This window comes from Pseudopodoces humilis, chromosome 2 (genome assembly GCF_049639895.1).
Source record: "Pseudopodoces humilis isolate 2021_Gansu_Grassland_sample_001 chromosome 2, ASM4963989v1, whole genome shotgun sequence".
Classification (NCBI taxonomy): Eukaryota; Metazoa; Chordata; class Aves; order Passeriformes; family Paridae; genus Pseudopodoces; species Pseudopodoces humilis.
In genome coordinates, this window is record NC_142201.1 from 55,156,465 (window position 1) to 55,182,957 (window position 26,493).

The window sequence follows — 26,493 nt, forward strand, 5'->3', positions numbered from 1 at the left end:
TCTGAGATTGGCTGCTGTTTAAGATTTAAAGATTTGTGTCAATGTGCTAGTGAAATAAGATCTTAAATACCTATCATTTTATTATTATTTCATATGGGAATTTAATTCAGTAAAATATTGTACACACTCCCTTACCTAACTGGATATTGGGCCATCCTCTATCACTTCTTTTTAATTTCACATAAGTGTAGAGGAACTCACGGAAATTCTCTTTTTCAGTGCACAGCAAGCTCTGTAAAGGGTAAGAATTGATGTTGTTGTCATGCCAATCAAAGCTAAAAGCTTTTTTGAATGAGTACTCAAATCAAGCTGATACTAAATGTCACTTCCTACCTTGTGGCTGAAAGTGCTATAAATTTTAAGTACAGTTATCAGGAAAAAGGCTGTGTGCATTTTGGAGGAACCATCTAAGTTTAAATATTGAAAATGAAAAAGAATGGAAAGCAAAAGCAGAAATATTCAATACTTTTATTTTATTATTAAATTTAAAATTATTAGAGTCCAAAATGCAGTAGCTACAATATACAGAGATGAGAAATTACCTTATCACAAGAAGTATAATGTGAACTAACTTGTTCCAGAAATAAATATGTTCTCTGACAAAATTCTGATTTAAGGATGTCTCAGAAAAAATAAAAGAATTAAAAGAAAAACCAAACTAACAAACCAAAGCAACAAAAAAAACACCACCAATAACAAAATGGGAGTTAAGGAATAGATCATTATCTGACAGGTATGCCACTTGATAATCGTAACAGTTTTGGCTTTAAAACTTTTATTTCCCTAGGTAAAATAGACTAAAGATAGACCGTTATGTTTTACAGATATGTGTATTTACCAATATTGCAAAAGCATATTATAGAGAGTAAAAGTGTATTTAAAGATTTGTTCAAGATAATTGCCAACAGTAAAAGATCTTTAACTAGTGTCGGAATTCAATAGCTCTGCAGATATCTTAATGGTCTGGATACAAATGTGAGCTAGGAATAAGGATATAAACACTTTAAGTAAACAGTTTTAGAAAAAGAAGATAGGGAGCTATTATGTCAATTCATTTTCACTCAATCTTATCTTGAAAATCTGCCTGCAGATACCATCCCACCTGAGGCAGAAGGCAGAATTATCCTTTAAAGAGGCAGAAACTGAGTTCTATTGGGTCAAAACCACCCTGAGACTTAATTCTATGACCCAGTTACATGGAAAGCTATTCATTTATTCACACCAGTATCTTTGAAATTTAATAAAAATATGCACATCCACAAGCCAGTTAATTTATTTCCTCTGTATTGACTATAAAGGGGTAGACTGTAATTTGCACATAGACTTGTAACATTTAAAAATCTAACTTAGGCAAAGGGATCTCATCAATCATTTCTATCTGTCTATTCTATAATTTTCTATGACACAGTCATAGAAAGCAGAGAAAATTACTTTAAACTTAACTAGATAAAGAAGTGTGTGGCATTTACCAAGCTAGGATTCTACTGGATTTAAGGAGTAACTAACTGTCACACCTATATGTATATATAATAGTTTACTTTATAAAAGACTGTATATGCAACATATATATATATATATATGCAACATATAATGCATATATAAAACATATATAAACATGTATTTTATATATATATAAACATATATAAAACATGTACATACATGCACAATGTGGAATTGCAGACAAAAATTAAGCAATTTTCTGAGAAGGCCTAGCAAAAGATTTTTGTCTTGTTAAATATTTTCCATCTAAGTCTTCCGTGAACATTTACAGCTGTTAGACCGAAACGAAACAAGAGACACCAAATACAGAAATCCAGAATCTCTGATTTATGTGTCATGCTAGTAAAATATTCATGCACTGCACTGTTATATACACACTTGGAAATAAAGCATAGTTACTTGAGCCAAATAGAAGGATGTTGAAACCCCAGGACATAAATCTGAATTTTAAAGACCGTAAAGTTAAACCTACTAAGTCAATACTGAACAAATAAGGAAATAACTCATTTTCCAAAGAACTTTTGCATATACATACACAAGAAAACAAGTTTAAATTAGCCTAGAAAATTTCTTTGTTTCATGCTTAATTTTCTTTATTATTACTATTGCTTAATTTAAATTTTGTGCAATACATGGCACTTACATAACAGCTCAAGGGATTTATTTAAAGTTTCATTGCTTTGAACTCTTTTTAGTAATGAAGGATTTTAACATGGTTTTTAATGCACATAGATAATGAAATTCTAAATACCTCTCCTAAGCTGGAGAAGCAAATTCAGACAATGAACCCAGTCCTGCAATTAAACCAGGGCAAAAACTGTAAGAGACTCTGACATGAAAATAAGATTAGTCACCAGTCCTAAGTCCAAGTAGAGACTTGTAATAAATCAATATATTTTATTTTGATTATGTCCCTGTTTTGAAATTAAAACAGGGACACTGAGTAATTAAAGTAGATATGAGCCAGAAGGTAGTTTCTCTCATGGACACTCCCCCCAAAAATTTTTCAACTTTATTTTGTATGTGACATTATAGCCAACCATATTGTATGAGACTAGTTTAGAAAAGCTGAACATAAAAGAAACAAGAAAAGCGAAAGCTGGATATGAAAACTAAGACTATCAGTTCAAATTATGGCTGCAATAATAATGCAAAGGTAAATCATTCTTTCAGATTCAACTGATTATAACAATTATATGCAATTTCCAAGAATCTCTGTCAGAAGAATGGGAATAACAAAGTGAATTTGTGTTCTCATATGTGCCTTCAAGTGCCTCTGAGACGTGCTGAAAATATCCCCTTGTTCTTGATGCTTTGGTAGCTTATCTTAATTGCTCTTTATTTGGCCAGATTGAGAAACTGGCAAAGCAAATACACATCACAAAAGACTGACTCCAGTGTACAGCACTTTAATACCTGATTATGAACCTCATCTCATCTAACTGTAACTGCTTAAAAAAATCAGTGTCTAGGGTAAAGCAGATATTGAGGCCTCTTTGGAGACAATGCAGAGCAACAAGCACTTCTGGAACCTAACAGCTCAAAACAAGGTAAGTTTAAGACTCTTACTTTACCTTGTTGTTTAAAATAGAGCATAAAGAACTAACTTAGACATCTACCTTATGCATGGCAAAGGTTGGATGAGATTAATCACCCTCTTAAGGAGAAATACCTTTCAGAGAACATCTGGCAGTACGGCTTCCTTCACTTTTTCAATTATATGGAGTATTTCTACCACAAACTGTCAGATAGCATGCCTGTGGCCAACTGAGTAAACTGGTATTATGAAAGGGCTGAATATATATTGCCATCTTTGAGTGAAATTTAGTAGTATTTAGAAATAAGGAGAGAGAGCAGAAAATAAGAACTGATGGATAAGAAAAGTGAATGTTCTTAAGTTAACTGTGATTCAAGGACAATATGAGGTCCTCTGTTCTGGGCAGTTTCAGAGAAACATGAGTATTTCCCGTTGTGAATTATACCAGTTTGATTCATCCCTTCAGCTCTTAAACTCTGCAGCAAAGTTCTCCATTTTCTCTATTTACATTTATGCAATGCAAACTTCACAAAACATATTGTAGACACTATAGGGTACACTAACACTAGTGCTCAGAGTAATCAGAAGAACACTGATGCAGAAGGAAAGCATGCTGCATTAGCAATAATTCATGCCTGTGTAATGTATATAAAATGCTACATTGGAGATGATTGCACTCTGCTGGACTGTATAATAGTTATGCAACATCCAAGTCAAAAGGGAGTATAAGGACTTCTGATGCAATCACTCTCACATCAGACTTGTCTTACTGGAGTTGCTGTTTAAAACATTATAGCCATGATTTGGCTATGGGTAAATCTTCACTATGGAGGTACAAATGCTGTTACACAGAGTTATAAATTTTTATCCTTTTATCCAGAGCTCAAAAGTACAATAAAATACTGATAAAATGTATTTTGAAAAAAAAAAAAAAAAGAAAAAAAATATTCTTTCAGCTGACTGCCTTTGCAATTTTTTTTTTGTATTTCAGCCATTTTATGAAAGAATTTCATTTTTTTTCTGAATATTTCAAATTTATAATTTTGATATCAGTACCTGTTTCAGTTTTTTTGGTTTTTTTTTTTAAAGGATCCTGACCCATCCTAGACTGGCAAATCCTAGAATTCAGGATCCTAGCTACAGGACCGTACAGCAAACATTAAAGTAATACATTATTTCCAACTCAAATAAATAAGCTGGCCACCAAAGAGCAGCTTTTTTTGTTTATTTAAAAAAATAAAAATCTTAGTAGACAAAAAATTTGATATCAAGGTAAAACAACATTTGTTCACACTGATTATTGCGTGTTTGAGACCAGCAGCATAGTGAGGGTAGACCAAAATAAAAGACAGTGTCATTTGTAGCTTAGCTCAGTGTTTTCCAAAGGGGAACTGTTGCTTCTCTACACAGTGGGAAATGTCATCTGAGGAGAGCACACTGTTCAAATGGTTAAGAATGGTTCTGGATTTACATATCCATACCCCTACATGTCCAAATAGAAAGATCACCACTGCAAGCCCTGTGTGCAACCACAGAACTGCTGCTCCTCCTCCTTAAACTCTAATGAGCTGATTTTCAGGTAACCAGAAAGACAAAGTGAGTGTCTCATGTCTCTAAGTCATTGCATGAGTAAAGTGAACAGGCAGATGCAAACTAGGCATGTACTATTTTTTCCTGCTGTTTCAAACTCAGACTAATTATCCAGGCAAAGAGATAATTTTTTTGAAAGGATGTCTGCTCCACAAGGACATAAATATCATCTTACTGCTCTCCGTGCTTCCCTGTCTTCTCCCCCCTCACATTCCAGCCTCCAATTTCAGGCATCTGAGAATGCTTTAAGGAGTTTTGCTGACAATTTGGGGACACAGAAACAAGGAACTCAAGTAGCTCAGATATTTCTTATTTCATAATCTGCAAAAGACATTTTAGCTCATGACCTGCAAGAAACACAAAGTACCAGAACCTCAGCTTCTTAAGATGAATTCAAGATGAAAAGAAAAACATTTACAATCCAATTTTTCCCTATTAGAAATGGTGATAAATAAGAAAAAAAAATTACACTTTCAATGTCTACCTTCTTCAATATATGATAGTAAGAAAGCAAAAATTGCTCAATTCTTACTGAAACATGTAAACATAATAATGCCCATATTGAAGTTAAAATCATCATGCTCTCTTTTTTTCTTTTCTCCTTAATCTGCACTCACACCTTGGAAATAAAATTTATCAATTAGGCATTGCAGTATACTTTGAAGACTGTGGTAAGTGTCCCTCTGAATTAAGTTCCTGTGGTTCTTTAAAGATAAACATTAAAATAGTATAAAAAACCCCAGTGTATAAATCTGACAGCAACTTTTCTGGCTTGAGATGACAGAGCTCCCTTTTTACTTCAAGCAGTAAGCATGAACCCAGAGAGCAGAGATCTCAATTTTTGTTTTGCCACCTACTGCTCTGTAAATAAATTTGTTAAGTGGGATGTGTACCTCCTTAGTTTGGAAATATTAGCTGAGCATGTTTCTACTAAAAAATACTGTAATCAGGGTAGGTAGCATCAGAACAGACACTAGAGAAGAGCCAGCTGAACACTGAAAGGTACTTAGGATAGGTTGGTGCTAAGAAAGTTCCCTTTATCCACACTTTTACAACATTTTGCTTTCTACTACTTAGCTTCCAAAAGCTGTTATGCAAATATCATGTCTCTGATGCCTGTCCTCAGTGATCATTGCATTAGTCCAAAACACCCTTTAAAATTCAACAGTGCCTCTTCCAGGCTACAGCAGCAGGGTATCTTTCAAATGAATCCAGCAGAGTAGCAAAGCTGCAGTGCTTATGTTCAAGGCAGGTACCAAGTCTAAAAGCAATTTCACAGATGAAAGACAAGTTATCAACAGCATTACAGCCACACTGGCATCTTTTCTTTGGAAATTTTCTACCGTATTTTAGAGAATAATGATAAATTTGAAATCTACAAGGCCCTCTGCCTCTGCAACTAACTTCACATGTAGCTACTAAAAACCATCAAATCATGTCCTGTACCTGTGTCAAGAAACTGAATGACAATGACCCTTCACTGTGCTTTGTTGTGCTGAGCTTGACAAAGTGACTAACTCATGCTTCAAATGGTGCGGGAGATAAATGTTACTGTCCAGAGCACCCGTAAGAAAGTTACTCTTGTTAAGTACATCTTCAAAATACATGACCTGCTTACAGAGTTTGTGTGCAACTCAGGCAAACATTTTCATTAATTTTTTGGTTCTTCCTCCAAGCCCTAGAAGAAACATGCCACAGCTTTTGTGGTTCAAGATGAGGATTTTTAGTAGCAACAGGAGACGAACAATAGAATATCTGACTCCAGTAGCCAGTGTCATAAGCCACATGACTGGACTTCTCACCCTTCCTTCTACTCAAGCTGAAATGCAAATAGTGCCATGAAGAACTGGCATTATGTTCTGTGTTGACTTCATTTTATATAAGTTAAAGCTTCATGCAAGATCTGTGAAAAATGCTGGTCTTTGTTCATACAAAGCATATTTAGACCAGTACTGCAAAGGGTGTCCTGTACAAAATTTCAGATGGGAGAAATAGTTGCAAATTGAAGAATTCAATTTGCAAACACAGTAATGAGGTTTTTGAGGGAACAACATTGATATCAGTTATCCTGTGACTACGTTTGTAAGGTAGGAAAAACTGAATAAGTAAAATAAGACATTAAGCAAATGATCAATGCAGAAACCTTCATTGAATTTGGAAAAGCAAACAATAGCCACTGTCCATAGTACAGTCCAGATTATGTATGTGACTGAAGATCTCTGAATGAACACTGATGGTCTCAAGGTACTCATTAAAAATATCTAATATTTCCTATTAAAGTTAATAATGTTCTCAGTTTCCTGCCTCTGAGACCAGGAGAAAAGGCTATTATATAGATTTTATAATATTATATATATTATATATTATATAAAAATTGGTTTCTATCCCTTTTCCAGGACAAAAAAAAACCTCTTACAAGTTCTTCCATAACTATAATATAAAAAATTTAAAAGTAAACCCAAAATCAATCTGCTTGCTTAGTATGGAACAATACTTATCTCTGCATTTCTATTTTATCAACTCACATTGACCTACACAATATATTACCAAATGGTAAAATGTAAATAAAGCTCATTAGGTCAGGAGGTAGATGTGAAACTGCCCACACTCTCATTCTGCTTTGAATCTCATCTCCCCATAAAAAAAAGGTCACAAAGGGCATCACTGGACTTGAAAAAATGGACTTCTGCTAGAAACTCTTTTTGATGGCTGCACTAAATGTGTCTCTTGTTTCTTCTAACACGTCCATTTTCTTCTGCTGTTTCTCATTTAGTTTTTCCTTGGCTTTTTGTCTTCCTTGTGTTTTCTTTATATTTTTTTACCAAAAGATTCAATCAAAGTGGTTCAGTCACCTCCCTTTAAGGGTATTTTCTGCACTTTAACTTATTATTGAAATTATATCAAGTCATGTCACACAGCATCAACATCATCTATTAAGAGAAAAACACCATGCAGTGATTGCTAATTTTGTGTGGAGAATTAGTAATGTTTGTAATGGAAATGAAGAAAGAAAAATAATCTTAAACACACACACATAATCAAGTAGGAAACAAAATGGAACTAAAAGGCCCTGAAAGCCCAAAGCTTCATGAATAAGTAAGTATTTCGACTCTAACCTTGGATTGTTTGCATTAAGTGTAAACACTGTTTTCTAAACTTTTTATGAAATCCACAAACTTTGTAAAACAAAGCTGTTTAATTAGTAATAGCTTCACACAGTGGACTGTCAAGTAATGTACCTAAGAACCAGAATTTTCAGCTTACACAGCAACATAAACCACTCTGTTTTGTCTCTGAAAGGCAGAGCTCTAATAGGTATTCAGGGGCACTCTGCCCAGAAAGAACTTTTACAGTCAGGCAGCCATTATACAGGAATGCACAACAGTAATTTGAAAGGGTAAAATTGGTTTCCCAATGATGGACTAGATTTTTCCAGTTGCTATGAGAAAGCCATAGTCTGTTAGATGTCTGGTGTTGGTATTATTTTTTATTCTGAGAACTCTAAAATAAGGAAGACCTTAATGCTAGGAGGAGTGTTCCTCACCACCTTTCTTTTGTTCAGTAATGAGAAAAATCCAGATTAATGGGTTCAAGTATTTTAAATTAATTGCTTAAGTTGCACCAATTAAGTCTGCTTGAAACCCTACTGACTCTTAAACAAGATAGAATGAAGAAAGATAATTATTAATTGCCTTTTATAATGTTCAGAAATCTGGGGGTGTGGAGTCTGGATTCAAATCCCATGTGATTTTCACTTCAGGCTTGCTTTGAAAACCCGAATACTTAATTTAATACTTTCTTCTTTATATGTAATGTGTTACAAAATTAATTTTCAGTTTTTTTGGAAAGAGGGGGATTGCCTTTCTTTCTTCCAAAGTGAAACATTTCTGAGCAGTGACCAAACAGATCTGTAATATACACTATAACAAAAAATTGAACTTCATATTTCTTTGACAAAATTCATAATGCTACCTGAAAGAGCCATACATCAGTCTCAGTCCGCACATGATGAAATGGGTCTATGAAAACAGAAGACACTGATGTGAATAACTGGAAACCCTTATGTGACCTGCAGTAGCTCTACTCATGTAAATAATTAAATGAATATGTGATTTCATGTCAAGGAAAAACTTAATATGCACTCTCCTGACTATCTGCTCCTGATCCTAACTGTGGTTAACTGCTTGTGGAATGGCTGTTTCTGACGTAATTCTACAGCACTGTTTGATATTTAAGCTCCCAAAAATCAAATTTGGAACTTCTATTTCACAATGAGCCTTTTTTTATTCACAATTCAAGGACTACTTTTTTCTGCTGCTTAGTCTCCTAAAACCATCTCACTTACTATTTTTTATTTCTTCTCTGTTCCCTGTTAATTCAGTTCTTATCATTTTAATATGATTTTGTTCTCTAGCAAAGAATTGCCACTGCAGCTTACATGATGATCTAATGGACTGGATGATCTAATTCATCTTATTCATCTAATTCATAATGATATTCAACATCTTTCCTTACTTTAAAGCAGAAAGCACATTTTCACTCATAAACATATTCAGCTCTATAGCCAAAGGTTATAGAATTAGCCTAGGATATACAAAGTTCCTTTGTGTGCTTCTCAGCAATTTCTTTTTCTTTCTGAAAGGTTTCTGTCTGCTACCAGCAATTTAGCAAGAAGCCTAGACATGAAAATAACCTCCTATCTTGTTTATTTGGGAAGAGCACTGAGCAAAAACTCTAAGCAGACTGTACATGGCAAAAAAAAGACTTTTTAGTTGGGCAATTTCTGCAAGGAAGAAACTCTTAATGAAAGGTGTGATTACATTCATTTTCTCACATTGCATACTGGAGTCTCAGATATATGGGTTTTTTCACCATAAAACCCAAACTAGATAATATAATTGATCTAAAATGACAAGCTACTGTCTAGAGATAAGAAGGATTGGTTCTGTTCTCAGTTCTGCCTCTGACTGTATCTTACTTTCTCTGCTGTATGAATTGATGAGAGTGTTTAAACTTTTTCATAGTTCTCTTTGAGATCTAAGAAATAAAAGAGGCATGTAAATGTCAAGTGTTATATTTAACTGCCTATATATCTTCCTGATAACATAGCTGTGTTGTCAACACAGTATTCTGGAGGCAGCAACAGACAAAGGAAAAGAGTATGAGTGAGGAGAAAGATTCACTTTATTCCATGAATCTTTGTAATATAGTTAGAGCAGAGATGGGAATAGAAAATTATAGACTACTGTTTGTGTGAGAGATAAAGCCTTAAATATTTTCCCAATATATATTATGTTTTCAAAATGGAAGTAATGTGGAACAAATTTATGTAAATTTTATTGATAGCTGAAACATACCAGGAGGTGTCTCCTAAGATACAATTTAAAACATATTTCTGATACTCACAGTTCTCACTGACCTGAAGAGTTTTCTTTCCTTTGTAAACAGAAATACCTTGAAACAGCAAGAAATATGGGTTTTTTTCTATCAAATGTAACTCCCCAGTGTATATACTTACTTTAGAAGATCTTGTATGCCTGTGAATTTTATTTTTCCTATCTGTTTTTTCACCTGGTTGAATAAAACCACTTCAATTCACCTGCAAACTTTTTCTTTCCTCTGTTACAACTGTAACAGCCACAGATGTTTCTTTCTGTGCCATTATCAGAGTGCAAGAAGGCTCTTAAAAAGTACTGAACTTTCATTTCCTTTCATGGCTATTTATTTGCCACACAGCCTGTGAGTTAATAAAAGGTAGGATTAAATTTGGCTTGCTAGATTAGGGCTGCCCTACTTGAACAACAGATCTTAAGACATTATGCAGCAAGGCTAGATTCACCTTCCTGCCTTCTCCTTAAAGCTCACCTAAGAGAAGCAAATGAGATAGTGGCATAAATACAGAGCTCTGCAGATGGTCAGGCAATAGGCCAGCCAAATAACAGGAGAGAAGAAACAGAGTCAGGGCTTCATCTGAGCCCTGGGGAGTCCTTGAAGACTGCAGAAGCATATTGTCCACCTCTTGCTGTAGGAAATACTGCAGTATGTGAGGCTTTATAGACACAACATCAGTTCCAGCACGTCAATATTAATGACATTTTGAGTCAGGAGTGAAACCCAACTGACACAGACCAACCCTCCTTGTTGAGTAGGGAATATTTTCTACAGCTAACTCTCATTTAGGATTCTTCAGTGCTGGCTTTCCTACTTTATAGCTGAGAGCTGACAAAGCTACAAATGAGGCCTCCAGAAAAAACATTAAAAATAAATAAATAAATAAATAAATAAATAAATAAAATGCAGGCAAAGAAAACAAAAATAAAACCAGCAAACAAACAAACAAAACCTTAAAAATCATTAACTGGAATTCCCCATATTTTTAAAAAAACAAATGCAAGGAAGTGAAACTGGAAAGCATCAGTAAAGAACATCACTTTTGCTACACTTCAGCTGAAATTCAGCTTATTTCTTATCTATTCTTTATATTTGTTTACAACCTTTGGTGGTGGGTAGTAATTTGTTAGCTGTGGAATTAAACAGTTTTTGCAGCTTTTTTCTTTTGCAGAACAATAACAATAGAAATTCCCTGGCCTAGCTGTGCACAGGGCTTGAGCAATTTCTTCAAGGATCTTAACGCCATTAGGTATAATTTGATATATAGTCTGTTATTTCTTCTTAGGGTTCCATATTTCTGTGTTCCCTTTAAGCATCCTAGTTATCTTGTGTTGAATCTATCAATTTCTATAAAGAAAGACATCTGAATTACTTGGCAAGACCATTTGTACATCAGGACAAAAAAATGCAGATCACCTTTGAAAAGCTATAAATGCTTACACAAAATGCAGTAAAAATGCAATGACAAAAAAAAAAAATATGGTAGAAATTATCTTTCCTAATCCAAATTAGATGTCTAATTATGGATTAGAAAAAGGCAAAATTCTTTCTCCTCTAACAAACAGTAATAGACAGGCATTGACAGAAGAAAACTCATCTCCCCCAGAGATGGCTATTAAAATACAAATCTTAAAATGACTCACCTTTTGAAGATGTTTATTGTGTGACTGCCCCAGGCACAGATGTTTCATTCTTGATATCTAAAGACAGACAAATCCCTTCCTACATAGAAAGCTATGAAATAGTGACTTGTGAGCTGGACTGCCTGGCATACAATGACAGGTGTGTGTGAATTTGCAGCTCATTAACCACAGGTATTAATGGCTTTTTACATGTTATGAATTCATGTAGCCCACAAAATTACTCAGACTCACTGTTCTGTGACAGTAGGAGAAGCTAACCACAAGGTCTCTAATTATGAAAACAGATGTAACATTCTGCCAGTGTAAATGACACTATTCTTTGTGTGACTATTCCTGGCACTGACATGCAATAACATCTAAATTTCTGCATCATTTTGTTATAAGGGATCTTTTCATTGAACTTGGGAGGTTAATTAAAGTTGTTATTGTTAGAGAGTTAATTGATATGTTTAATTATGTTGTAAAATTGTTAAGATAATTGTTGAGTATTTTGGAATGTTCGGGGTTGGTATTGGATTGGGGTTGGGCAGATAAAATGGGGGATTGGTGAGAGATATAAGAGGGCTTACGGGGACATGGAATGGAAGATTCAAGAACATGATGTCATCAGCAGCACAAGTAAGGATTGGAAGAAACATCCACCAATCATTCGACGCCCTGGGAAAATGATTGGACCAGGATGAATGTGGCTATGGACCAATCAGAGCCCAAGAAAGTAGCCAGTCCTGAGACGGATCCAAAACGGACCAATCCAAGCATAAGGGAGGGTATAAAGCAAGGTGTTACATGTTCACGGCGTTGGCTTTTCTGTTGGCTTTTTCTGTTCGTGAGTTTGTTTGGATATGTTGTTAGAGCTTTTTCTGTTGGGCTGTTCTGTTCGTGAGTTTTGTTCAATACGTTGTTACTGTCCCGGTCTGTAGCGTGGAGCACACAGGACTAGCCTGTGTCTCCCTGCAGTTTAGTATTAATAAACAGGCCAGGCTTTAGTTACACCAAAAAGTCTCGAACCTCGTTTATAACAATTTCATGCAGCCATATCCATGAAACAGACCCTCTTACCCCTCAGTTTGAATCCCATTTTTGCCTCTCAGCTTTCTCTTAAGCAGAACAATTCCTCTGAGGAAATATAGCCTGGCCTAACATCATGCAGTTCTGAGATCTACCTCAACATGAGCTGAAAAGCCCATTTTTCTACTTTTCCCTGAATCACAATTACTCTTCTTTTTTTCCTCATAGAGCTAACATTTGCATGTTGACTTAATGAAATTTAATTAAGATTATTTTATTGAGATCCTGCTGCCAATGTAAAATGTCCATGTAACAGTTCCACTGACATGACTAGAATTCTTCATAGGAGCAAGAATTTACTGCAGTGTGATCAGAGCCTCATGAACTCCCTGTGAAAGTAATGATTTGCATCACTCACTGAAATCTCTGCTGCTTTATATGATCATCTGTTTCTGAATGAAGCTATATATCTTCTAATCAGAAAAATCTGAAACTTGCTTCCACAAAACTCAACAAGTGATATCTATCTACCTTGCTTAGGAATAACCTTCTCACAAAGACAATAAAGCCTTGAAAGATTTTGCTCAGTGATACTCGGTGATCTCTCTCCTTGGATACTTAGAAGGGTACATCAGCCTTGAGCAATCTTGATACTCACCAGGCTTTCAGCAAGAAGATGGGTATTATCCTGAGGTCCCTTCCAGCCTGAATTACCTTGTGATCCCACAAGCATCTAGTCACAGATCATAAACAAAAATGCCTAACATTTGTTTTTTCCTAATATGGTGGAACACCCTTCTGTCTAGCTCTGGGCTCTACTAGAAAGATATCCTGTGTTTAATAAACTTTTTTGAAGCTTGCTTTAGAGCCCATTTTTGTGACCATGAAGGGATTTTCTTGGACTAAGGATGTCCATCTGTTCCATTTCCCTTTGTGCTATGAGGTCATATCATCAACAGCAACTCAACAATGTAGAGAATTGGACTAGAAATAACAAAATAATCATGAAGGATGGAATTTAGCAACTGTTGTGCAAAAAATGAAAGGAACACCAAGAGAGAGTATATCAGAGTGCAATACACTGATGTCCACTAGATTTACAAGTCACTGGGACCCCAGGCACCCAAATCAAGAAACCAAGTATGGTGATTAAATCCTGACAAGGCACACAGCTGGTACAGAATAGAGAAGCCAACTAACAGATGAAGTCAGAGCAGCCAGTAAGATTCCCAAGGCACCAGTCAAGTTTGTGGAGTTTATTCTCAGTATGACACTTTGATCACCATGATTCTGTATAGGAAAAAACCAATTAAATATTTGTTTATTCTTTCTAGCCATTGTTCTCAGACACTTCTCAGAATTCTGTTGTGTTCAGTCATTTAAATTATATTCACTTTTCTTTTTTTTGGTATGAAAATTTCTCCAGCTACAGGAAAGTTTCTCAATAATTAACAGTATTTTTCAGTCCAGGCAATCAAGCTATTGGGTAATTTTGTACTATACTTTTTCTGTCAATGGCTACTCTGGTTTTTAGTATCAGGAAATTTTATCTCTACTGCACATCTCTTCCTCTAGGTCATTGCTTTACAAAGTGAACAGAATTGCTTTAGCAATAACTCCCACCTCTGACCATTTATTTCAGACATTTTCTCTCTCTTGCAGTTCCAAACCAGTAGGTCAGTACTGTAATGTATTCACCAAATTTGTAGGTGTTTTTCAAAAAGCATTTTTACACCCGCAATTTGAAAGCAGAAAATAAGCTTTCATTTGCCTTCTCTAATAGAAATTGCTTAGCTAACAGCCTGCCTAGTACTTAAAAATTTAGTTGTAAGTTAATGCATGGACATATTATGTCTATGACTTTCTCTTATCAGCCTTCTGCTTCCTCTCTTTAGAAAAAAGTCAAATAATGACTATAATCTTATTTTTAACATAAACATGCTGATATACTTAAATTACTGTTTAGATAGTGCCCTGGGAGTGTCACTGATTAGTGTCTCTGATGTACTGACAACTGCAGAATTTCAGCTTAAATGTCCACTTTTACTTGACATTTCTTTAATTCACTTCCAAAACATAGATGAAATATAAGACTTGTTATTCCATCAGTTCCACAATCTACTTCCAAATGTACATATACAAAAATGGATGCTTTTTTGAACCAATGCCAGCCTATACCCTTGAAGCTTCCCCTTTTGGTGATAAAGTGGAAATAAATATAAAGCAAAGGACCATTTAGACAAAACTTTAAAGCACCTGGTGAAGCTGACCCGAGTTTATGATGTCAAAGTTCCAGTTAATACCTGCATGACTGCAAAGAAGTTTTCTATATATGTACATATGGACAGACACAGACCAAATGACAAGTTTCTTTAAGCCTCTTACTAACGAAGCCTCTTCATGATTTATTCTTCTGCATTTCTCATCAGCTGAACTCATGTATATTTCAACTGCATATGTTGTGAAATAGATTTGGCGGGAGATTAATGTGACAAGTATCACCCAAAGGCTTGCTTAAGGAGCTTATCATCTCTACAAGGGTAGCAAACGGTATGAATTAATCCCTGGACATTAAATTTCCTTGCTGATTTACCCACTCAGACACCAAATATATCAATAAAGCAAGTGGCTCAAAGGGAATAAGTGCCACTTGTATCCTTGCCATGCAAAGTGTGTTAATTGACTGCAAAGTAGCTATTGCTTCTATTTTCCATCAGACTTAATATAAGTCTATTAATTTAAATAAGTATATATTTTTTCATTTTTTCAAATAAAACTGTACAACAGTAAAAATAAAGAGTTACAATTTTTATGATATATCATATAGGTTTGTACTTTATTTTACAGCTTCTGGTGTAAATGAACTTCCCCATATTCATCTTACCAAAACAGATGAAAAAATGTGCTTTAGAGCCTTGACTTCAGCTGACCATGACACCTGATTTTGAAAACTAATTTGTATCCTTTAAAAGCTAAAAAAACCTCTCACTTTTCTGGTATGAATGTTTTTTTGTTGTAATTGAGCCATAATATCATTGCTGTAATAACAGCAGTTTCTTAAAAAATAAACACATTAAGGGGAAAACAAGAAGTACATTTTTGTACTTGCCTGAAAAATGATAATGTTGCTTTAAACTGTAAGACAAGCCATACGACAAGTTGCTAGGAAAGTAGTAGGTAAAACAAAACACAATCAGAAAAAATAAACCCAAAAGTGGTCTGAATAGATACAGTTCCTGTTGTTACAATTTTATGCTTTTTTCTTTCCTGCATCTCGTTCTGAGTATAAGCTGAAAGCATATAAGCTGAAAAAGGGTGGATTTAAATGGTACATTAAAAAGAAACTCTTTACTGTGGGATGAGGCCCTGGAACAGGTTAGCCGGAGTAGTTGTTGATGTCCCATCCCTGGAAGTGCTCAAGGCCAGGCTGGATGGAGGTCTGAGAAACCTGGTCTAGTGGAAGGTATCCCTGTCAAAGGCAGGGAAGTTGAAGCTAGATGACCCTTTAAGTCCCTTTGAGCAAAATGGTTTTATGATACAGTGATTCTATATGTTCTGTAGGGCTGAGTATAAAGTATAAGCAGTACTCACTTTTTCTCCAACTCAGGTTCCAAGAGATAAGAGTTACTTATAAACCCCCAAAAATTCTCATTTATGGACAGAATTTCTCAATATTTGTTTGTAAAAATCACCTATCCTTTAAGCAGAAGAAAAGAAGTTACATTATCTATTTACTTTGTGAACATTTTTTGCAGACTGTGGAAAGAGTGAGACAAGAAAAATACATGAAGCATTTGCTACCTTTGTGAACTCAATTCTTTAGCTTTCCAGAGCCATAATCTACTTAGGCGTAGACCTATTCAGAAACAAGTGAAGGGTACATTTACAATGTGAAATAACTTTGCAATCAAATTTACCCTTGAACCTTGGTCTACTTTGTTGTGCTAATTGGTGTGGATAAAATAGTGCAGAAAACAAGTTTTACTGTCCTCTGACATGGTCTTGCAACAACATGTCAGCAAAGCTTTAAGTCCTCAAATACCATCACATATCTTCATCTTCACATTAAAATGTACACCATTCTAGTGAGCTGTGCTAACTTAGAATTGAAAATAAAGCAAAGCAAATAACACACACATAAAAAGTGGTTTTTTAGTCCTAAATGCTGTACTCTGTGCTCAGGGGAGATGTGAAAGCAAAACTTATACAACATGGATATGTTCAGCCTTTCTGTGAGGGAAGGAGCTCGCTGTCCAAGGTAGAAGTTCTTAATAGTGCAGACCTTCTTAAAACAGGGCAGGAATCCACTGTTCAACCTTCCCAGCAGGGCTGGTCACTCACTCAACAAGAAGGGTACAGGTAGTATGTGTAGTAGACTGATGAAGCTTTTTAAAATGTATTTCATAATTGTTTCTCATAACCACTTTGTAGGTCCCTTCCTACTTTCTCAGAGACTAGCAACAGTCTGGAAAAGTTCAGGATCACTCTATATTGGTAGAGATAAGAGGCAAAACAGCAGAATAACCCTTGGTAGATATAAAGGTAAAGTGATGGGCTTCATGCTGTAACCCCACCTTATGAGAGCCTGTGTTTTTTCTCTATATATATGAGAAGAGTAAATCACAGAGCGGGGTAGCCAGCTGGGACCATCACAGAGGGTCTCAACCTGGGAAAATACATGCAGCACAGGCTGGCAAGTGGGAGATATGTGGGTTTGCATCAGTATGCTAAGACTCACATCTGCAATTCTCACTATTACTTGTGTAACCTTGTGGCATATCTAGAGATTACAGCTTTAGAAATATTTAAGGCACATAAGATTAAAACTAACCAAGAAGGGGTTTTAAGTTACTTTGTTTTGACATAGTGTATAAAGGGATCACAGACTGACCTTGTTTTTTGTGGATTTGAGATTTAATGTTACTTACTCCTAAGGGAGTATATTTAATGTATTAACACTATTCTGCAGCCACCTGTGAGTTACTGATTAGACAGAATGTGTGAGAAGCAAAAGGCATCTTTGGGAAAATACAGGAGCAAAAAATGTCACTAAAACACTATTGTGTATTCCCTTTGGAAGTCTTAATTTAAGGTAATAACACTTCAGGAGTGAGCAATGCTTTTCTAATTGCTTGTATTATCTCCTTACCAGTGTTTCACAACAGGTAGTAGATAGATTGTAACTGGCAAATCTCTAAAGACTCTAGACAGAAGCATAAACACACAAGAAAAAAATATAATTTCAGTGATTACCTTCCAAGCCTTTAATAAAAGTAGTTAAGGCCTGATTTAAAAGCCTCCCCTCTGATGGTAATAGCCTATTTGTCAGATGTTATTATACAGTGATGATAGTCATTGTGCAGCAAAATGCTAAGCATTTAGCACTAAATGCTGATTTTTTTTCCAGGTTTTTTTTTCTCTCTAGATGTTTGTATCATGGCAGGTAGTGAAGAGATTGGTCTGAAGACTGGCTCTCTAATCCCAAATGTATCAAGATTTAACACAAATTTTGGAACTGTATACTTACTCATATGTTGAAAGGACGTTATTGCACATCAACAAACAAGAAACGTCTAATTCATATACTGAAGGGAAAGCTATTGCATAATAACAAATAAGAAATATGGCTAAGTGCCAACATGATATAATTCTTAAAATTAAAAGGATTTATATTCACTCTAAATAAACAGTGAACTAAGGTTTAACCCATTACAGATGTCAGCTTTGAGTTGAAACAATCTCTTCCTTTTGACTGAAATGAGACTTTCATTAATGGACATATTTCACTGTGAATTCTAGCCCTCAGGTTCTGTCTTTTAGGATATTACATTCTGTCCGTCTTTCACAGAGTTTTATTACGTGACCTTATGAATGAGTCAGATCTTGGACTTTATTTCACTCCTTTCATAGAATATATGGTATGGAAATCTGATCACTAGTGAATATGTGTTATAGAAAAATTACTATTAGCTTTGTCTGAGGAGGCAATGCAATGCCTCAAAAATCTCTGTGACTTTTTCTCCATAAATTTACATTAAATTAAACAGATTATGAACTAGTAGTGATGAAAGAAGAAAGACTAAAAATTTAATTTTAGTACACAGAAACTTAAATATTTCTTTATTTAATTTTATTTTATTTAAAATTAATTCTTGTATATGGTCTTTATCTAAACCATCAAAGTTAATAAATAAGTGTGATAGCAATAAATCTTCTGGAAAAAGAACTTCAGATTATATTTTCCATAATCAGCTGTTACTGTATGAATAACACTGTATAAATAAAATAATTGATATTCAGTCCGTGCAATGCAATAGACACTTCACATCATTTACTTAGGGCAAGAGAAAGATTTCTTTCTCTTCCAAAAAATATTCAGTCTAAAGTATGTCAAATTTTCTGTGAAAAGTGCTAACATTTTCTGTACGAATGACAAGATATGCACCTAATTGACAACAGATTCATGCAAAGAATATGTGCTCATTGCACAGAAATAATAAACTGGGGAAAAAATTTTTAAAAAAACACTGAACCTTTGCTAAAATTCAGTAGAGATCCCCTGTTATACTGTTGAGTGGTTATGATTGCCTGGATAAAAATTTTTCATTTTATTAAAAAAAATACTTTAGAAGTATATTATATTTATTTAACTACCTCTCCCAAATATTTCAAGAACTTGCTAGCTTATATATATTCAAACTGTAAAGCCCTATTAATATGAGATAAAATGTTTAATGTTTTTATTACTATAGAAGGTACTGGTTCATTAACATGTTACCTTTAAAGAGTTTTCTTCCATTATTATTTCTAATTTAGTCTTCAGTAAATTACAGTGACAGATTAGTTACTGTAGATTAGTTTGTTATCAAGGAATAGAAGTGCATACAAAAGCCATGTTAGGATTGGCTGCTGAACATAGGGAGTCAGTGTTTTGGTGGCTTTTCTAGATAAGAAAGGACCTTCTGCTGGTGCACTGATAGCAGAGAGAGTAGTATCTGACAAACATGTGTTCATATGTGAACAACTTCCCAATAAACTAAGTTCCCCCTAAAAATATAGCCAGATAAATTGATAACAAAGAAAAATATCATTATTGCCATAATAGTTTATCAGATCAAGCAGAAAATTCCTTAAACTTTCACAATAAATTTCTTTAATTCCACAATAAATTCAGTATTACATACAATACTTAAATGTAATACATATCTGGTTTTGTCCTGAACCAGAAAGAAAGTGTACTGTTATCGCCTTCCACAAATGTTTACTAAAGCTACAGATATGCTGCTGAATATGTCCCATATTGGGTCCCTGGTCAAGAGGGGTTGCACCTCTTTGAGGTGTCCACTCTCCTCATGGTGTGTCCCATCTACATCAGATTGGCTGCATCAAGACCTCATAGGCTTCAGCTTCGGGACTCCTGGCTCCATACTGCACCTTGGTGGCCACGGGACAAAACTGGATGAGGAAGAGGGAGACGGTGTTATTCTCAGTTCAAGTGTTTTAAACAGTTTGAGGACTGTGCAGTGGCCAACTAGGCTTTTTTTTCTGAAAACAGGAAGATGTGACTGTGTTGCATATGTAGCACATTGTCAGTAGAACAAGGAATGGCATCTAAAGGTTCAAAGCATTCTAGGATAGTACTGAAAGGCAGAGAATGCAAAAACCTGGAGCAATCTCATTACACTGCTTACTTAGAGTGAGTCACTTACACTTCCTACACTATCCAGGAGAAAAATGTCTTCGTTTCTTTCAAACTGTCTTTTGCAAGCAATACCCCTCACTGAATATGCTAGAAATCAACTTCCATTTAGCACCAGAGTCTGACGATTTGGGACCATTCTTCAGTGTTGCCCTTTACTCGCATTGTATGAACAAGTAATCTCAAAAAACATGAGATGCTTTGAAAAGCTAATAATTTGTGTTAAGAACTTAATAGAAATAGTGCAATTTGAAAGCCTGGCTTTAACTCACTAAGTCTGCCACAGTTTCATTAACTATAATATTCTGATAATACTATCATTACTCATTGAATCAAAATACCACAAGGATTGTCTAGAAAGTGATTGCAAAATAGCTTTGTCTCAATTGAGGAAATAATCACTTTTCAGGAAACCCTATAGGCAGTCGCTTAAAACCTTTCCTGACTGAGTTTCGCTAAAGTTTGGGAGACTGTCCTCAGGACATAATTGGTGCTTCAACAGATTTTAAGATGGAAGATAGCATCTAATGACTGTGCTCTACAGACAGCAGCACCAGGATTTCTTTTTTAAGCAAGATGAAAATATAAACAGAAATTCCAATCTGTATATAATCTCTTCAGTAAATCAAGTCCTGTTATACTCCAAGAAAAAGACCCATCAAGCACACTGATGGACATACTGTTAATTACTTTTTCTTATATAATATCTTTTCAGAATACTCCCCTTCTGTTTTTTCATTCTTGACACACTCTATATGATGTGTGAGTTGTTTATTGGAACAATAAAAGATAGATACAACCTTTAATTTATTTTCTTCTGGACAAAACCAATTAATGCACTACACCGTCCGAAGAAAAGAAAATTGCAGTATCGTGTTGAATTTTCTGTCTCAAGAAACCTAATAACATGTCAAATATGTTACCCAACAGAGTTTTGGAAAGACAGTTTTGCACATGTAAATGATGTTCAAAGGAAAAAAAAAAAAAACAACTAATGTCTGTTTAAAAGGCAGACTCATTCTGCTCTTGCTTATGCATTCATTATCACAAACATTACAACCATAATAGACTGCTCCATTGTTTTTTAATGTTTGATTTAATGTTAGTATATAAACCCCACTGTCATCGTAACATTACTTACTGAATTTGACAATGCTGCAGAATACCATGGAAAGCTTGAAAAATACAGTGCAGACTGCACCAAGATAAGACCATCTTAAATTCATCAGCAACCATTGTTTTATGGTCTGAGAATGAAAGTTATACCATGGTCTACAGCTATTACTGAATTTCTCATGTTAGAGACTTTAATAGCACCCTCTCAAGATTCTGAAATTGCAGCCTGAGATGCACACAGTTTTTTCAACTTACTTTTATACTTTAAGAACTTTTAATTACTTTTCTGTGAAGGCAAAAGCTACCACAGAGACTTTATAATTACAGATACTCTCATGTCTTTTTCCAGGCATTCTCAGGCCATTTGCAGTTTATTCCTATGAATTGCACAGAAGTTTCTTTAGTGAATCCACATATAAAACGTATAAAAAGTACTGATGAAGTAATTGTTCTTGCCAGTATTGTACATCACACTTCTTCCTAAATCCCTGGGTGAGAGCAACCCTCATTAAAGTTCTCAGCTATCCAAGATTGACTCCCAAATACTCAGAGAGATGTCTCTTTAAAAACTTTGTGAAATTCCCTGAAATTCTTTTGAACCATATTGTCTATTGGGACACAGTCTTACTCACATGGATTGGATAACTATTACAGGTGTGGAAAAAAATTAACTAGTTTTACAGCACTGACTAAGAAAACAGCTGAAAAGACTGAAGCTGCACTTCCTGCCATGAGATATTTGCCGTCTTAAAATTAAAAACCTGAAATTTATCATCCCCTGTGACTGAACAGGTATCCATGTTAAGCAACATACAGTACGAAGAAAGCTGCAACCATATTTCCTCACCAATCTGATATTATCAAGCATATAAGTACTGTGGCCCCTTCAATACAGAGAAACAGTATGATCTCAGGGGAAAATGGATTTTAGTCTCTACTCTTGAGGATTGAATTCTAAGTGAAAAAACTAAAAATACATCATTGATTCACTACAACTTGTTTCCATTATACAATTGCTAGACAACATGAGCATATTTTAGAAATATAACCTTAGTTCAACTGTTTTATTAATTCTTAAATATAGATATAGAAGTAGATAGATTTTTATATGGGTATATAAATATCTTCCCACTCCTTTTCAGCCTACAGACAGGTAATTGTGGTTGCGTCTACACTGCAGGATTCCCCATACTGCAAATTTGCATCCTGGCTATATCTTATACCATGTTATGGTTTCAATTGGATGGAAACTTGGACGTGGGTAGGTAGAAAGTCACAGTACTCTCTAGCTGTTTTACTGATCTGGATGAACAAGCATTTTGTGAAATAAAAGTGCAGCACAGTTCAATTTCAACCACTGATACAAAGTAAAGTGACAATTATATGCAGAAGACACAAAATGGAACTTAATCTTCACTACATCTGATTATTATAATTGCAGCATTAGAGTGCTGGAAGAGAGCTGCCTTTAGAATGGAGCAGTTGGATAAGATTCAGCTGTGCCTCAAGCTGAACCCAACCAACTCAGCTATATTTCTACAATCTATGTTCAGGTTGGCAGTATCTTTTCTGTTACATGATATAAGGCTTTGACCTATCTTGATGGAAAATTATCTGGACTCATTTATTTATCACTGCTCAGACAGACAGTGCCAAGGACATTTCTGAGAGAATGACACCCTCAGTGCTTTGGTATTCTCAACAGACATAGGTGCTTCAGTCCATCAGATCTGCCTTGAAATAATCAGTGCATCCTCATAGCATTAATAAACAAGTTCAGTGCTTCTATGTGCTTTGTGTACACATGCTGGGAATTTCAGCATGTAAAAAATTGTGGGGAAGAAATTATGGGGTTATAATAGGAGTCAATAAAGTCATGAGTGGGGCAAACAGCTAAGAAGGGATTGACTATTCCATATTCTTTGAATGAAAGCACCATAGGCTACCAAAATAATTAGGTCTGACCTTCAAGAGAAGAAAACCTTCACACATGGTGTAAGGAATCTGTGGAACTTCCTGCCACAAGACATTGAAAATGCTAAATGCATTTTTAAGTTCAAGCAGGGCCAAGTGCGAGTTCATGGGAGAAATTTTCATCAGTTGTTATTATCTTCAAACATATCAGCTTTACTTGTTCAGAAATTTCTGCTGCTGCAAGTTTCTAACAACTGTAAGACCATGCTGAGAAAGTTGAACCACATTTTTTCCATTCCTATACTCTTTTCTAGATATCCACATTTAGTCAATATTAGATAGACAATGCAGAATCTTTTGACATGGCTTCCTACAGTGATTCTATCTCCATCACATCTTCTTTATCAGGAAAGCACTCCATAACCATGAGCACAAATATTTGCTTCTGTCTTAATGAATGAAGGCCAGTGGATGAATTTGAGCAGTAGACAGACCCATTATCTATCCTTTTCCAAAGTCATTCCTTGGCTTTGTGCTCATTTCTTATGTATTAAAATTCTGGGCAAGGGTTGTCCCAAGAAGTCAGAGTTAGGGAATGAAACCTTCTAATTGTCTCCAAGGCAAATATGCTGCGTAGCTGGAAGTCCAAACATTACCTAACTGATGCCCCCTGACTTTATGATCATGGATTTGTTTCTGGCCCTAATTATATCTTAGGATAACTGGAGCTCTTCTAAGTAATGACCCCAAGACCAGGTTTGCATCTACAGGTTGAAATACTGTATTACACATATTTCTTCCTTATTGGGATAGGCAAGAATAAACACAAGACTAACATTAGTCACGTTGTTTAACCTGGCACTGAGAGGCACTTGGATGTGAGTGCAGTATAAGAAACTATACATTGTGGAGCAGAATTTCAGAAAAAAAAAAGAGATGAGGTGCAGACAGAATAAGTGGTCTCCAGAGGTCATAACAGAAGTTTGTGTAAAAACAAGAAATAAATCTTCAACTTTCCAATCCAATGCTTTTATCATAAAAGAATCATCACAAGAGGGAAGACCTCTCTGTTTAATACTTCATGCTCTACTCCCAGCTGTGCCATATTCTCATGACAGCAGCTATCAACCATTACAAAGCAACTTAAGACCCTTTTATTACAGCATTAAGCCAACCTTTCATAGACATAAAGCTGAATCAAGATGTTGATTGCCAGACTGCCTCTGTTTAATAGGTCCACAGAGCAAATTTATGAATGCTACTATCTTAACACCCGCTTTGTTTGTATCGTTTTGTTATAGCCCTGTCCCTAAGATTTAAGATGTTCTGTTCCACTGAGGAGAGCTGATGCTCCATGTTTAGTGCATATACAGAGCTGTAACCTCTCAAGATTTTTTTTCTGGTTTATTTTCCCAAATATCAGAAGTACAACTGCAGTCTAGTCATTCAAGACAAAGCTTTAGAGTTCTGAATTCTAGCTCTGTCCTTAATCTTCATTTTTGCAAGTAGGAAAAATTCTTCATCTCTCACAAGAGTTACAGGGACAAATGTTATTCTTAAAGTAGATGAAAATCTGCACAGGAAATTCACTGTGTGGGCTGAAGATCTTACTAGGGCCTATCCTTTTGATTCACTCTACAATTTGTCAGCACATGGAGAACATTTTGTGCTGAGTTGTGGAGCCCTAGTCATAATGGACCAAGTGTTCTTCAGTCATGGCTACAGCTAGGTTGCTCAGTATAGGTTTAGCACTGTATAGACCTTTCCACAATATTCTACACAGTTATTTTGGAGGCATTATACATACTGCTGTTCAGGTATCAGTTATCTGGATGTCTACATCTAAGGTAGATGACAGACACCTTACTCTTTCTTCCTGATCAATGAAATGGAATGGACTCTTTTAGGACACAATGCTTATTGTGTCCTTTAATTAAAGGACATGATTAAATCCTTTTAACCATGTCTAAATTAGAATGAGATTAATCAGTGATCCTGAGTGGTTTCCTGTGGAAAGGAACAAAAATAAATTATTTTGATATTGACATGTGCACTGGCAATATCCATATTTCTCAAAAGAATCATACCTTTCACTATGTGTATTTCATGGACCAGAGCCCTCCAGTGGCAAGTTGAATGCTTAAGTTTTCAAATTCTCAGTGTTCTTCACTTTCTGCTCTACTGTACATCCTTTGTACTTTCTGATATAGATCCTCATTTCTATCTTCCAGTAGGGAAAATGAGACTAATGACAAAATATTTTCTCTCTCAAGGTGAGTTAGTGCATGTCAGGCCAAGGAGTTGCCTGGTAGCAGCACACAAGAGAAAGTGAAGTAACATATAGATCGACAGCTTGTGAAGTTGCATCTATACATAAGGCTGTGATTCAACCACAGAAGCAAATGAAGCTTTAGCACTCCTGGTGCTGGATAAAATATTCCATCCCAAAAAGCACTGATGTGATATCAACTCTTTTTTTAATAATTTGAACACAGAACTATTGCCTCTGTTCAAAACTTTTTATGGGCCCATTTCTAAGAGGAAAAAATTGATCTGTTGCATTGTATGAGAATATCAAGAAAAAATAATTTTTCTGGAGCTCTGTGCAGATATCATTTCAGAACTGCAGCTCAGCATAAAATCTCCTCTATTTATAAAACTGTGGCCATGTAGCCAATGTGGTGGTTTTAGCACTAGCTAAAAATCACCAGAATACTTCCTCATTTCTTGCTGTGAGATATGGATTAGGAGAAGGGCAAAACAGGCTTAAAACTTAAAAGGAGTAAAGGAAGTTTATTAGCAGAACTACAGGAATAAGAAACCAGAATAAAACTTCCAGAAACTTTTTCTCCCCACCTCAAGCTTTTTCCTTGCCCAACTGACAACACAGAGACAAAACTTGGGATGTTAAAGCAGTACCAACTATACAATAGTCTTTTCATAGGTCTTTGTAGAGAGAGGAGTTATCTCTTGTCATTCTATGGAGAGTTCTCCACAAGAAAAACAGTTTTCTCATGGCTTTTCATTCCCCTGATGCCAGCTGCCCAGAAAACTCTGCCATCAGGACCTCCTCCTGTTTTCACACCACTCAGAGG